The following is a 15,618-nucleotide window of genomic DNA, read 5'->3' as shown; positions in this document are numbered from 1 at the left end:
AATATGTTTTTATTAAGTCTAAGAATCCACTGAAATATAAATTTTTTTTCTTCAAGGAGTAATTGTTCTTGGAGGGCAGAAGCCATTTGCTGGTCAATTTATTTTTACTAAGTAAAAAAATTTTTAATAAAGATTCTGTGTAGGGACTGAGGAGGACTAGTTATGTAGTACAATGATATGTGCATGACATAACAGAAAAGACACAATGGAAGCCTCCTAGAGACCTGCTGTTAGTCCACAGCGAAGAAGTTCTATTTTTTATGATGTCTTAGTTTAAGATATCCACATTACTATATTCACGTCAAATATTATTTAGACTCATGAGTGTTGAGTGTTTTCTACCTAATAATTGATGGGTAGATAACTGTATGAAACATAGAAATGTAAATACCGTGGAGACAATTAACATGGTAATTGCTAGAGGACCCTGGGTAATGGCATTTAGCTGAAATCATTTAGAAGAGGGCCTATCCCTGCCTTAAGTCTGCAAGATAGGCAAGTTTGGTTTCTTTAATGTTACTTCATATTGTTTGCACTCGGTAGAATAACAAGATAAGGAACAAGCTTGAGAACTTAAGTTTAACAATCCAAAGCACAAAGTCAATAGACACACACACATACATTGCCACCACAGGAAGAATAAAGAACAGAAAACAAAATAAAGATATGGCAGTTAGCATTTGGGGGTTTGATTCCAGGGTCTTGCTTGTAAGCCTAAGTGTCTGATAGTCTGATGTTTGATCTCCTTCACAGTGCCAGCTGCCTATGGAGAAACCTCAGAAGCTCTCCATGTCAATTGCCTACTGCCTTGAAGGGTTGGACAATGCACTAAAATTTATTTTCAACAGAGAAACATGAGCTCAGAAGTCAATTCACTGAATCTTTGCCACAGTGTTCGTGGTTGACAATGCCTAAAATCTTCCTTCTCAAGAATCTCAAAGACTTTCATTTCAAGAGTTTGTTTATGCTGCTAATATTTCTAGTAAATTGTCTCTTAACGAAAGTGTAAGGGGTGATTCCATGCTTGCTTTTTGGGGGAAAAGTCTTACTTTTTTTTGTAGGCTCATTTAATCCTTCAATAACATATGTTGGATAGCACAAGCTCATTACATCACTGATGAAAGTTCTTTGGAGAATATTCTGTTATGAAGCTGGATATTTAGCATTCGGTGTTTTAGATCATAAATAATGAGCAAGACTCCTAGTGGAAAAACTGGTGACCTGAGTATGTGCAGATTGTTTATGAGCTCTTGTTCAAGATTAGGAAAGCTAAGCATGAAATCTGAAGCAAGTGAAGTTTTTTTGACTCTGCTACAAGTTTTGATCTTCATGTGTGTTGATACTGCTGTGAGGCAGGTAAAGCCTTAAGTGAAGTGGCATAAACTAACGGCGAACAGAATTAACCAGGCAAGCTTAATATAATATATTCAGCTTTAATAAGGGGAGAGCTTACAAAACCAGGGTTCCAGCGAAAAGCAGGAAACAAAAAGGAAGTGCAGGGAGCACACCCACCAGATTTATAGGTAGACATTCGCCTAAGAGGTACCTGCCCTACAAATAAGGTGATTGGCTGGGGCTTCCCCTACACTTAAGAATCTTTTATTGTAGTTAAATAGGTTAAAACATCCATCTCTATCAATTAAAAACACATGAATATTTCCCAAATATAAAGTCCCTTTGTTAGTGTTTGAGTGTATGAAGAGCATCTATCAGACACCTGTAAGCAAATCTTCACAGCTACATAGGAAGGATAACATAATATAATTGATTTTCTTACTGAGTTGAATCTCCAAAGCCTATCCTCCTGTGTCATGTACCAATAGAAGAAATGTTTATGACAACTTTTAAGAAATAATATAGTCTCATTTGTTTGTTCAGGTCAAGGGCTCATTCATGACAGCTTCAATAGGTTACCCGGTTCATCAAAATCATGTATTTGGTGCCTACAACATCATTTTGGACCCACAGATTCTCTGCACTGATATCTGGCTAGGGAATAGTCACAAACAATATTGTTTTTCATATTTGAGGACAAGGGAAATCTATTATTTTGTTGTGTCATGACCTATGTAATGTATTTGGCTGAAATAAAACTGGGTTTTACCTGTAGGAAATTTGGAGGTCTCATATGTTAACATTGTCAACATGCAGACAATACCAGAGAGAATAAATTTTGCAAAATGTGAAGGAAAAAGTTATCACATTTTATACAGCTATAGTTTAATATAAAATGTTAGTGTTTAGTCTTCTGAATTTTGGTGGTTCTTTTTTAAAATAATTTTATTATTATTGGATAGACACTAGCATATCATGGAGCACATGTGGAGCTCAGAGGACAACGTTCAGGAATTAGTTCTCTCCTTCCAAACCTTATGGAGAAAAATACATCTTATAGTTTTTGTCATGCTCCATCCTCAAGGTAAGATAGCCTGCAAGCTTCCAGGCAATTCTCTTGTCCCCAGCCATCATCCTCTGGAGAGTGTACTAAGATTACACATGTACACCATAGCATCCCGCATCAGGCAAGAATCAAACTCAGGTCATCAAACTTGCACCTCAAGTGCTTTTACCTGTTGATCTATCTCTTGATTTTGTTTTTGAAACAGAATTTTGCTGAAGCCCTGTGCTTAGTCCAGGTTGCTTTGAACTTGAATGGTAGAGTGTTTGCCTAAAATGTGTGTTTTTAGATGTTTTCTAAAAGAGCACTGAGAACACTAAATGCCTCTTTGCTAGAAGTCTTTAGGATCATGGTTATGTAATTGCAATAGATTCGAGTATACTACTGTAAACCTCTAGAGAATAATTGTTGATTTTCCAAGTGTGTGCAAATATATATCACTGAAATATTTTGTTATTCAGAAAAAGAAATGACATGTTGGTTATGTTTATAATCAAGTGTGCAGTCCCAATATCAACATAATATGGAATATTGTCTTTTTCTAGTTATGTGCCATTTCTCCATTTTTGCTAAAGGTAATTATTGGCAGATCATACCAGCTACCTACTCTGAGGGGTATTATTCTATCAACCAATTTTTCTTTGTTTTGTTTGCTACAATTTTGTTTCAAACACTTTCCCATGGTTGATTTCCATTGTAATATTTATGTGACCCAGTCTCTAGACTAGATGTACAGTTGTCCTCATTATTGGATTTAGTGGATGATTGTATTTTTAAAATTTCTTGCTGGGCTTCTTGCAGGGCTTCTACTCCACGCATACTGCCTCTCTCTTCCTATCCCACCCAGCTTGCACCCAGAACCCTCTCCCATACTGTCTCCCTTCCCTCTTTGGACACATAACATCACCCAGCTCAGCCTGTCTGGGTGCTGGGGATGAATCCTGAGGGCAACTGGGTGGGCGGGAGTTCCTTTGTTTCAATAGCCTGCCTGCACCAAGCAAGGTAGGTGGTTTGTTTACGAACTACCCAACCAGCACAGAGATCTGATCTCAGAACCATGAAAGACATCACTGGAGCACCAGGAGAGCCATCACTGGGGAGTGCCATCATGGGGATGGTACAACAGTAGGCAAAGAGACCTAATCCTGTAAAAGAAGATCCATAGGAGAGCATTCGGAGGAAGAGATGGGCAGGAGCCAATGCAAGAATTCACCCAACAATCTGAAAAACAACATGAAACCACCAGAAACCAGCGACCTCACAACAGGAGGACATGAACACCTTAATCAAGAAGAAGTAGAAAAAAATGACTTTATGAAAGCGATTGACGCCCTTAAACAGCATGTAAAAAATGCCCTTATAGAAATGGATGAGAAGTATAACAGAAAGTTTGAAGAATTGAATAAATCAGTAAATGATACCCTAGAAAACCAAGGAAAAACAATCAAACAGATAATGGAAACAGTTCAAGACTTGAAAACTGAAATGGAGGCAAAGAAGAAACACAAACAGAGGGCCGGCTAGACATGGAAAATCTAGGTAAACGAATAGGGACTACAGAAACAAGCATAACCAACAGAATACAAGAGTTAGAAGAAAGAATCTCAGATTCTGAAGATACCATAGAGAAAATAAACGCACTGATCAAAGTAAACAGCAAGTCCAACAAATTCTCATCACAAAACATTCAGGAAATATGGGACACAATAAAGAGACCAAACCAAAGAATAATAGGAGTAGAAGGAGGAGAAGTGCAGCTCAACGGTCCAGAAAATATATTTAATAAAATGATAGAAGAAAACTTTCCCAACCTAAAGAAAGATATACCTATGAAGGTTCAAGAAGTGTATATAACATCAAATAGACTGGATAAAAAAAAATCCCCTCGCCATATAATAATCAAAACACAAAGCATACAGAATAAAGAGAGAATATTAAGAGCTGCAAAGGAAAAAGGCCAAGTTACTTATAAAGGTAAACCTATCAGACTTACAACTGACTTCTCTATGGAAACATTGAAAGCCAGAAGGTCCTGGATAGATGTACTGCAGAAACTAAGAGACCATGGATGCAAGCCCAGACAACTGTAACCAGCCAAGCTTTCATTCACAATAAATGGAGAAAACAATATTTTCCAGGATAAAAACGAATTTAAACAACACGTAGCCACAAATCCAGCCTTACAGATAGTAAAAGAAGGAACATCACAAACCAAGAAGTCCAACAATGACCACAGTAACTCAGACATCTAGAGACATTTCAACAGCGCAACTCAAAGAAGGAAAACACACAAACTCTACTACTAAAAAAGTGACTGGAGTTAACAACCACTGGTCATTAGTATCACTCAATGTCAATGGACTCAACTCACTTATAAAAAGGCACAAGCTAAGAGATTGGATAAGAAAACAGGATCCAACATTCTGCTGTTTACAAGAAACACACCTCAACCACAAAGACAGGCACCTACTCAGAGTAAAGGGCTGGGAAAAGGCTTATCAAGCAAATGGACGTAAGAAACAAGCAGGTGTGGCCATACTAATTTCTAACAAAGTTGACTTCAAACTTAAATCAATCAGAAGAGATGGAGAGGGACATTTGATACTCATAACAGGAACAATTCATAAGGATGAAGTCTCAATCCTGAATATCTGTGCCCCTAATATAAAAGCACCCACGTATGTAAAAGAAACATTACTAAAAATTAAGGCAGCCATCAAACCACACACACTAATAGTAGGAGACTTCAGCACTCCTCTCTCACCAATGGACAGGTCAATCAGACAGAAACCTAAGGGAGAAATTAGAGAATTAATGGAGGTAATGAATCAATTGGACTTAACAGATATGAATAGAATATTCGACCCAAAGAGGAAAGAATATACCTTCTTCTCTGCAGCTCATGGAACCTTCTCAAAAATTGACCACATAGTCGGTAACAAAGCAAACTTCCACAGTTACAAAAAAAATATTAGTAACCACCTGTGTCTTATCAGATCACCATGGATTAAAGTTAGAATTCAACAACAATGCTACCCCAAGAAAGCCTACAAACTCATGGAAACTGAACAGTCAAATACTGAACCATACCTGGATTAAGGAAGAAATAAAGAAAAATTAAAATCTTCCTTGAATTCAATGAAAATAAAGAAACAATGTACTCAAACTTGTGGGACACTATGAAAGCAGTCCTAAGAGGAAAGTTCATAACACTAAGTGCCCACTTAAAGAACCCAGAGAAAGCACACATTGGAAAATTAACAGCCTACCTGAAAGCTCTAGAAAAAAAAAGAAGCAGACTCACCTAGGAGGAGTAGAAGTCTGGAAATAATCAAACTGAGGGCTGATATCAACAAAATGGAAACACAGAAAACAATCCAAAGAATCAATGAAACAAAAAGCTGGTTCCTGGGGAAAATCAACAAGATTGATAAACGCCTATCCAAACTAATCAAACGGCAGAGAGAGAATTTGCAAATTAATAAGATCAGAAATGAAAAGGGAGACATAACCACAAACACAGAGGAAATTCAGGGAATCATTAGATCTTACTACAAAAGCCTATCTGCCACAAAACTAAAAAATGTAAAAGAAATGGACACTTTTTTAGATAAATACCATATACCAAAGTTAAACCAGAACCAGGTAAACAATCTAAATAGACCTGTTAGTCGCGAAGACTTAGAAACTGTTATCAAAAACCTACCTACCAAAAAAAGCCCAGGAGAGATGGTTTCAATGCGGAATTCTACCAGAACTTCCAAGAAGACCTAATACCCACACTCCTTAATGTATTTCACAATATGGAAACAAAGAGTCATTGCCAAATTCCTTTTATGAAGCTACAGTTACTCTGATAACAAAACCACATAAAGACTCAACCAAGAAAGAGAATTACAGGCCAATCTCACTCATGAACATCGACGCAAAAAACCTCAACAAAATACTCCCAAACCAAATCCAAGAACACATTAGAAAAATAATCCATTATGATCAAGTAGGCTTCATCCCAGAGATGCAGGGTTGGTTCAACATATGAAAATCAATCAATGTAATCCATCATATAAATAAACTGAAAGAAAAAAACCATATGATCATTTCATTAGATGCCGAAAAAGCATTTGACAAAATTCAACATCCCTTTATGATAAAAGTATTGGAGAGATTAGGGATACAAGGGTCATACCTAAATATCATAAACGCTATTTACAGCAAGGCAACAGCTAACATCAAATTAAACAGAGAGAAACTCAAAGCCATGCCACTAAAATCAGGAACACGACAAGGCTGTCCACTCTCGCCATACCTCTTCAATATAGTGCTTGAAGTTTTAGCAATAGCAATAAGACAACATAAGAGGATCAAGGGGATTCGAATTGGAAAGGAAGAAGTGAAACATTTGTTATTTGCAGATGATATGATAGTTTACATAAGCGACCCCAAGAACTCCACCAAAGAACTCCTACAGCTGATTAACACCTGTGGTAATGTGGCAGGATACAAGATCAACTAAAAAAACACCCAGTCGCCCTCTTATACACAAAGGATATGGAAGCGGAGAGGGAAATCAGAGAAGCATCACCTTTCACGATAGCAACAAACAGCATAAAATATCTTGGGGTAACTCTAACCAAGGAAGTGAAAGATCTATTTGAAAAGAACTTTAAGGCATTGAAGAAAGAAATTGAAGAGGATACCAGAAAATGGAAGGATCTCCCTTGCGCTTGGATTGGGAGGATCAACATAGTAAAAATGGCAATTCTACCAAAGCTAATTTATAGATTCAATGCAATCCCCATCAAGGTCCCATCAAAATTCTTCACAGATCTTGAGAGGACAATAATCAACTTTATATGGAAAAACAAAAAACCCAGGATAGCCAAAACAATCTTATACAATAAAGGATCTTCTGGAGGCATTACCATCCCTGACTTCAAACTCTATTACAGAGCTACAGTGAAGAAAACAGTGTGGTACTGGCATAAAAACAGAGAAGTCGACCAAAGGAATCATCTAGAAGACCCGGTTTTTAACCCACAAACCTATGAACACCTCATTTTTTATAAAGGAGCTAAAAGTATACAATGGAAGAAAGAAAGCATCTTCAACAAATGGTGCTGACACAACTGGATGTCAACCTGTAGAAGAATGAAAATAGACCCATATCTATCACCGTGCACAAAACTCAAGTCCAAATGGATCAAAGACCTCAATATCAGCCCGAACACACTGAACCTGATAGAAGAGAAAGTGGGAAATACCCTACAACATATGGGCACAGGAGATTGCTTCCTATGTATAACCCCAGCAGCACAGACATTAAGGGCAACATTGAATAAATGGGAACTACTGAAACTGAGAAGCTTCTGTAAAGCAAAGGACACTGTCACTAAGACAAAAAGGCAACCTACTGACTGGGAGAAGATCTTCACCAACCCTGCAACAGACAAAGGTCTGATCTCCAAAATATATAAAGAACTAAAGAAACTAGACTTTAAAATGCTAATTAACCCTATTAAAAAAAATGGGGCTCTGAACCCTGAACAGAGAATTTTCAACAGAAGAAGTTCAAATGACCAAAACACACTTAAGGTCATGCTCAACCTCCTTAGCAATCAGGGAAATGCAAATCAAGACAACTTTGAGATATCATCTTACACCTGTCAGAATGGCTAAAATCAAAAACACCAATAATAGCCTTTGCTGGAGAGGTTGTGGAGGAGGGGTACCCTCATCCATTGCTGGTGGGAATGCAAACTTGTGCAACCACTTTGGAAATCAGTGTTTCGGTTTCTCAGGAAATGTGGGATCAACCCACCCCAGGACCCAGCAATACCACTCTTGGGAATATACCCAAGAGATGCCCTATCATATGACAAAAACATTTGTTCAGCTATGTTCATAGCAGCATTATTGGTAAGAACCAGAACCTGGAAACAACCTAGATGCACTTCAATGGAAGAATGGATGAAGAAAGTGTAGAATATATACACATTAGAGTACTACTCTGCGGTTAAAAAAAAAAAAAACAATGAATTCTCGAATTTTGCATGCAAATGGATGGAAATAGAAAACACTATCCTGAGTGAGGTAACCCAGACCCAAAAAGATGAACATGGGATGTACTCACTCATAATTGGTTTCTAGCAGTAAATAAAGGTCACTGAGTCTATAATTTGTGATCCTAAAGAAGCTAAATAAGAAGGTGAACCCAAAGAAAAACATGTAGTTATCCTCCTGGCTTTGGGAAGTAGACAAGATTGCTGGGCAAAAAATTGGGATCTTGGGGGTGGGGTGGGATGGGGGTAAGGGGAGATGGGGAGAGAAAGTGAGAAGGGGAGGATGGGGGGAACTTTGGGACATGGGATGATTGGGGATAAAGGAAGGTTGGATACGGGAGCAGGGAAGCACATATCTTAGTTAAGGGAACTACCGTAGGCTTGGCAAGAGACTTGAACGTGGAGTGGCTCCCAGGTGCCCAGGGCAATATCCCCAGTTAGTTCCTTGGGCAGCTGAGAATAGGGAAACTGAAATGACCCTATCCTATAGCCATACTGATGAATATCTTGCATATCACCATAGAACCTTCATCTGGTGATGGATGGGGATAGAGACAGAGACCCACACTGGAGCACCGGAATGAGCTCCCAATGTCCCAATGAGGAGCAGAAGGAGGGAGAACATTAGCAAGGAAGTCAGGACCACAAGGGGTGCACCCACCCAATGAGAAAGTGGGGCTGATCTATTGGGAGCTCACCAAGGCCAGGTAGACTGTGACTGAAAAAGCATGGGATAATACCGGACTCTCTGAACATGGCAGACAAAGAGGGCTGATGAGAAGCCAAGGACAATGGCATGGGGTTTTGATCCTACTTCATGTTCTGGCTTTGTGGGAGCCTAGCCAGTTTGGATGTTCACCTTCCTAGACCTGGATGGAGGGGGGAGGACCTTGGACTTTCCACAGGGCAGGAAATTCTGACTGCTCTTCGGACTGGAGAGGGAAGGGGGAGAGGAATGAGGGGAGCGGGATAGGGGCAGGAGGAGGGGGAAGGAAATGGGAGGCTGGGAGGAGGCAGAAATTTTTTTTTCAATAAAAAATTTTTTAAAAATTTCTTTAAAGATATGAATTTTTCTTATAGTGTATTTTTCTTAAATTAACTCTCTATAAAAAATTACATAGTTCCTTGAAGTCATGAAGAGGTAGTGACATGCTGTTGCACATGTTTCTAGATAAATCTGCACATGTAGTCTTAAGACTATTTTTAAAAAAAAAATGTAGAAATAAAGATTGTTGTATTCAGATTCTTATAAATATTAAAACATCCCAGAAAGAGGTAGCTTATGTGACCTCTTAAATCATAGACTTAATCTTTTTTGTGTAAAGGACTTGCATTGATTCCTCTATTTTTAAGGGAAGAGTACAGGAGAAATCTAAGAGGTTTCATATTGTTTTAATATGACATATAATGAAATTTTTATTCATACATCACATCAATCAGTGCGATCATTAATTTATTCTGTGTTTTTCTCACTAAGTTTCAGGACTTCTGTGTCCCACAAGAAAATGAACTAAGCAATAGATACCTAAATGATCCAGAGTATATATTGCCAAGACAATTATGGAGTCTTCAGATAACTTTTGTCTTTTCTTAGGAGGTTTTGAGAAGTACTTATCAAGATTATATGAATCTGACCAAGAGTTAAAGTCAGCAAGATTTCATGGAATGAAACTATTTCTCCAAAGTCCAACTGATTAATGCTGCAGTGGTGTGATGTGGAGAGATTGCCGTGTAAGTTCAGAAATTTAACACCTTTCCTCTGGCTAGTTCCACTTCCCTGAACTTCTTGTCCACATCTATGTCAGAGCTAATGCCCTGTAACTAATAAATAAATATAATGTTTGAAATCTATTAATTTAGCAGAACACTAATTTCCACCTGGCCCAAAGTTAAGCTTGTCATCAGATAGCATCTGAATCCTAGAGGAGAGCTTCCCACATCTTGTAAAAGTGTCTCTGATGTGTCCATCACAATTTTAAAACTGTCTTGACCTAGAATTTTTTCTTCTATAAATCTTCATGTAATTACTTCCATATGGCATCATGAGTTATGAGGTAACCAAAATCTATGTTCCCAGGCCATGGTCACTCAAATTTGGCTCCATAATAAACTACCTTTTATTCCCTTTAAGTTGAGAGCTATGAGGTATTTTGTTTTGTTGAGTGACAAAGCTAAAAAATCAACAAAGTTTTCCATCCTCTTTGTGTTGGTTGATGATCACTGCCTAAGTAGTACAACAAATAAAAAGATTTACTAAGCTATCTTGCTATTGTGAGTCCAAGGAAGTTGGTATCCTGGGAACTCCTGAGTACTCTAGCATCATGGAAGGGAACCTGATCTTCATTTCCATTTTACGTTGGAAGACTGGTTGCAGTAGTTGTCAGCATCAGCCAGTGATTATTAACTAGGAGACAGGGGGATGCCATTTTGCTCACCAGGGGACATCAGTCAATGTCTGAATACAATTTTGTTTCTCATAGCAGTTGGTGATAAGGGTAATTTAGGCTTCAAGTAAGTAGAAGACAGTGATACTGTGAAGCAACTTTCAATATATAGACTATCCTCCAACAACAAAAATGTTAGTTGTAGAGAAATTTAGAAGCCCTTACAAAAGCTTTTGTGCTACAAATAGCAAACATGAATGGTCTCTAAAGAAGAACATGTCTTAGAAAAAGAAGAAAGATTTTTTTCAATGCATTAGCAGAATGGGGCAATTGGTGTAGGAGGTCCTACTGTATTTGTGTTGATTTCATTGTTTGAATAAAGAAGCTGCCTTAGCCATTTGATAGGGCAGCCCTTGGGTGGGTGGAGTAGACAGAACAGAATTCTGGGAGGAAGAAAGCAGAGTCATGCAGACACCATGATTCTCCTGCCCAAGATGGACACTGGTTCGACTCATGCCGGTAAGCCACAGTCAAGTGGTGATACACATACATAGAAATGGGTTAATAAAGATGTGAGAGTTAGCCAGTAAGAGGATAGAGCTAATGGGTCAGGCAGTGTTTAAATGAATACAGTTTTCCATGTAATTATTTTGGGTAAAGCTAGCTGGCGGCCGGGAGCCAGGTGGCAGGAAGTGGCCCACTGATCCTTCAACAGGCAATCAGAGTTCAATCAGTCACTCTAGAATTCACAGGTCAGAAATTGTCCTCTGAATACAAAACAATGATCATTTCAAATTAGTAGCTACCAGTTGAGTAACTAAATTTACCAAGAGTCATGAAAAAGAAGTTTGAAGCTAAAAACATATTCAAAAGAAACAACTGTGAAAGACAAAAACAAGAGAAGGTCACCATTTAAGAATGTGTTTCTAATGTGTATGAAACACAGGAGAGATCCATGCAAGAGGAAATACATCCAAAGCAGCACGGCTCTGCCCAATAGAGGAACACTGATCCTTTATTTTGGTTGAAGCCGGTGTGTAAGGTGAGATACACTGTGCAGTGTTGGCCTTACCAAGGCAATGGTATTTAAGGGAGACTGTAAGACCTGCGCTGTCTGCTTTAGAGTCAAATTGGAGATGTTTAATTGAGGAGTTTTAACCAAAAGCCTCTTACTGTGCTGATCTTTGTAAAAACTAAATGGAAGTGGGTCCAGTGCTTTCGTGTGGTGAAATGTCTTCCAAAACACATTCAGTTAAGTAGTTAAGGGTAGAACATATGCAAACTAGACGGCCTAGATTGTTTGTTCTGCTTGAATTAAATCTGTAAAGACTTCAGGTTTCTATTTGGCAGGATAGCAGCGAGCGTTTTTGAAAATGTCTTTTAATACAAATGTCAGTTCTCCATCCAGCATTTGTGCTTTTAAATGGTTCTCCACTAACTATTTTTCTAAGAGTTAAACAATAATATTTGAACAAAATTGAAGGGGTTTCAATAGGTGAAAATGCCTTCCTGTTGCCTTAAGGGAGAGAAAATGGAATTCTCATGAGAGGAAGCCTGCCAGGGAAGTACTTTTCACAAAAGATCTCCCACACAGCAACCAGGCAAAGACTGAGGGGCAGAGATATGCATATGACGATGCACAATGTCAGGTAATAAACAGGCCTGTTTCTTTTTAATGGGCAATCTTTTAGCTTTCTGCCTGGATGATGTTATATAAGGCCATCATAATCAACAATTTCCCTGCTGCTCAGAAGAAGTGAAAGTCTAAACACATCAGCAATTTCTTAAGAAAGTGCAAAATGCCAAACAAATCAGGAATTCATTAACTAGATGGTGCTGACATTTCCCAGTGGCTTTTGGAGAACTGAACCATTCATTCTTGAATCTTTACCCAGAGAACAGGGGCTCTCTGGTAGTACTATGAACTGTGATTTTGTTTAGACTTCTTAAAAATCCTGCTCTGATGTTCACTCTTACCTTCTGTGTTTACTTGAACATAACATGAGGGGATACACAGAGCAACAAAATTTGCACATTTTATTCCTTATTCTCTGATAAGAAACTCTGATAAGAAACTATGAACTATTAACATTGCCCTTAATTTCTTATATTGTTTTGCTTTTATTCTACAATGGTTTGAATGGCAAGTGCTCTTCAAAAAGTTCTGTGTTCTCCTACCCACAGTGGAGGAAATAAGGCAAGAAAAAGGTCAGGCTAGCAGAGCCTCGGGGTGGCCAAATAGCTTGACTTCACTCTCACATTTCAGAATTTTTCATTAAGATTTACATCATGAAGCTGACCCAAGTGGCAAACCAGCTTTTTCATACCTGAAAAAAAAAAAAAACCTAATGCTGTCCAGTTGGGTCAACTAACCTTTTCTTGCTCAGAGCCAGTGATGAAGTTTGCTTCATGTAAATGAGATTGGCCACTGGACATGTATTTTCACATTCCAGTGAGGTGAGTTTCCTATGTGATAAAACTGCATTCCATTTATGCATTATTTTCCTCCATTATGGAGGAAAAGCCCTCTTTCTTTTCGCTTATTAGTGAGTCTATTAAAAGCTATCTATAAACTTTTTTAATGTGTAGATTGTTATTAAAATTCCCTGCATTGTTTCCAAAAGCATTTGGGGATAATAATTAAATTCCTTAACTAGAAAGCTTTTTCAGAGTTCTCCACACTGATTTCCAGAGTGACTACATCAGCGGTGGGGCCCATGGCTTCAGAACCTGGCTGCCACACCATATAGAAATATGGGCCTACCAGAAGTGGATTTGCTGACCGCGGAGCTAGAGGACTTTGAGATGAAGAAAGCTGCTGCTCGTGCTGTCACCCGCATCCTGACCTCTCACCCCAACAGTGCTGACGTCCACATCATCAACCTCTCTTTCACTAGCTGCTCAGTGACACCAAGCTAGAACTAAACTCAGGCCATCGTTATGGCCTCATTGGCTTAAATGGAATTGGAAAGTCCATGCTGCTCTCTGCTATTGGGAAGCGTGAAGTGCCCATCCCTGAGCACATAGACATCTACCATCTTACTCACGAGATGCCTCCTAGCGAGAAAACACCCTTGCAGTGTGTGATGGAGGTGGACACAGAGCGGGCCATGCTGAAGAGGGAGGCTGAGCGCTTAGCTCACGAGGATTCGGAGTGTGAGAAGCTCATGGAGCTCTAAGAGCGTCTGGAAGAGCTAGACGTCGACAAAGCCGAGATGAGGGCCTCAAGGATCTTACATGGATTGGGTTTCACACCTGCCATGCAACGCAAGAAGCTGAAAGACTTCAGTGGTGGCTGGCGGATGCGAGTTGCTCTTGCCAGAGCCCTCTTTATTCGGCCCTTCATGCTGCTTCTGGATGAGCCTACCAACCACCTGGACCTGGATGCTTGTGTGTGTGGATGGAAGAGGAACTTAAGACTTTCAAGCGCATCCTGGTCCTCGTGTCCCATTCCCAGGACTTTCTGAATGGGGTCTGTACCAATATCATCCACATGCACAACAAGAAACTGAAATATTACACGGGTAATTATGGTCAGTATGTGAAGACACGGCTGGAGCTGGAGAACCAGATGAAGAGGTTTCACTGGGAGCAGGACCAGATTGCACACATGAAGAACTATATTGCCAGGTTTGGCCATGGAAGTGCCAAGCTGGCCCGGCAGGTTCAAAGCAAAGAGAAAACGCTACAGAAAATGATGGCATCGGGACTGACTGAAAGAGTTGTGAGTGACAAGACACTGCCATTTTATTTCCCACCATGTGGTAAAATCCCACCACTTGTCATGGTGCAGAACGTGAGCTTCAAGTATACAAAAGACGGGCCTTGCATCTACAGTAATCTAGAGTTTGGCATTGACTTTGACACACGAGTGGCTCTGGTGGGACCCAATGGTGCAGGGAAGTCCACTCTGTTGAAGCTGCTAACTGGAGAGCTTCTACCCACAGATGGAATGACCTGGAAGCATTCTCACATCAAGATAGGACGTTACCATCAGCACTTACAGGAGCAGCTGGACCTAGACCTTTCACCATTGGAGTATATGATGAAGTGCTACCCAGAGATCAAGGAGAAGGAGGAGATGAGGAAGATCATTGGGAGATATGGCCTCACTGGGAAACAGCAAGTGAGCCCAATCCGGAACCTGTCAAATGGGCAGAAGTGCCGAGTGTGTCTGGCCTGGCTGGCCTGACAGAACCCTCACATGCTGTTTGTTTCTGGATGAGCCTACCAATCACCTGGACATCGAGACCATTGATGCACTGGCAGATGCCATCAATGAGTTTGAGGGTGGCATTATGCTAGTCAGCCACGACTTCAGACTCATCCAGCAGGTTGCACAGGAGATTTGGGTCTGTGAGAAGCAGACAATCACCAAGTGGCCTGGAGACATCCTGGCCTACAAGGAGCACCTCAAATCCAAGCTGGTAGATGAGGAGCCCCAGCTCACCAAGAAGACCCCCAACGTGTGAGCCCTCAGCCAGGCTTGGGTCAGGAATGCCACCTGGAGACTGCCAGCTGACACCTGACCAGCCACTCAGGACAGGACCCTGGGGCTGCACTCCCACATTGCTGCAATACTGCCCCAGCCTCTCCCCTCAGCCTGCCTTTGCTGCATCTTATCTCCAGCTGTCCGTTTCCCATCTTCCTTCCATTTGGATCTGTGTCTGGACTTGGCTGGCTGTTCCCTCCAGACCTTCACTGGCTACCTTGTCCTGAGAGATGCAGCCAGGGATCCCTGGGTTAACCAAGGGAGCAAGCCCGGGTCTGGCCCTGG

The 15,618-nt window shown here is 40.1% G+C and overlaps 1 pseudogene; it reads left to right on the top strand.

Moving 5' to 3' along the window:
* The first annotated feature begins 10,096 nt into the window (after window positions 1–10,096).
* On the top strand, window positions 10,097–15,315 carry LOC121455944 (annotated as a pseudogene).
* The last annotated feature ends 303 nt before the right edge of the window (window positions 15,316–15,618 follow it).

This window comes from Microtus oregoni, unplaced genomic scaffold (assembly GCF_018167655.1).
Source record: "Microtus oregoni isolate MIOR12 unplaced genomic scaffold, Mior012 000014F_ref0000157, whole genome shotgun sequence".
NCBI classification, from domain to species: domain Eukaryota; kingdom Metazoa; phylum Chordata; class Mammalia; order Rodentia; family Cricetidae; genus Microtus; species Microtus oregoni.
The sequence above is the reverse complement of the archived record's forward strand: the minus strand, read 5'-3'. Positions and strand labels throughout refer to the sequence as shown.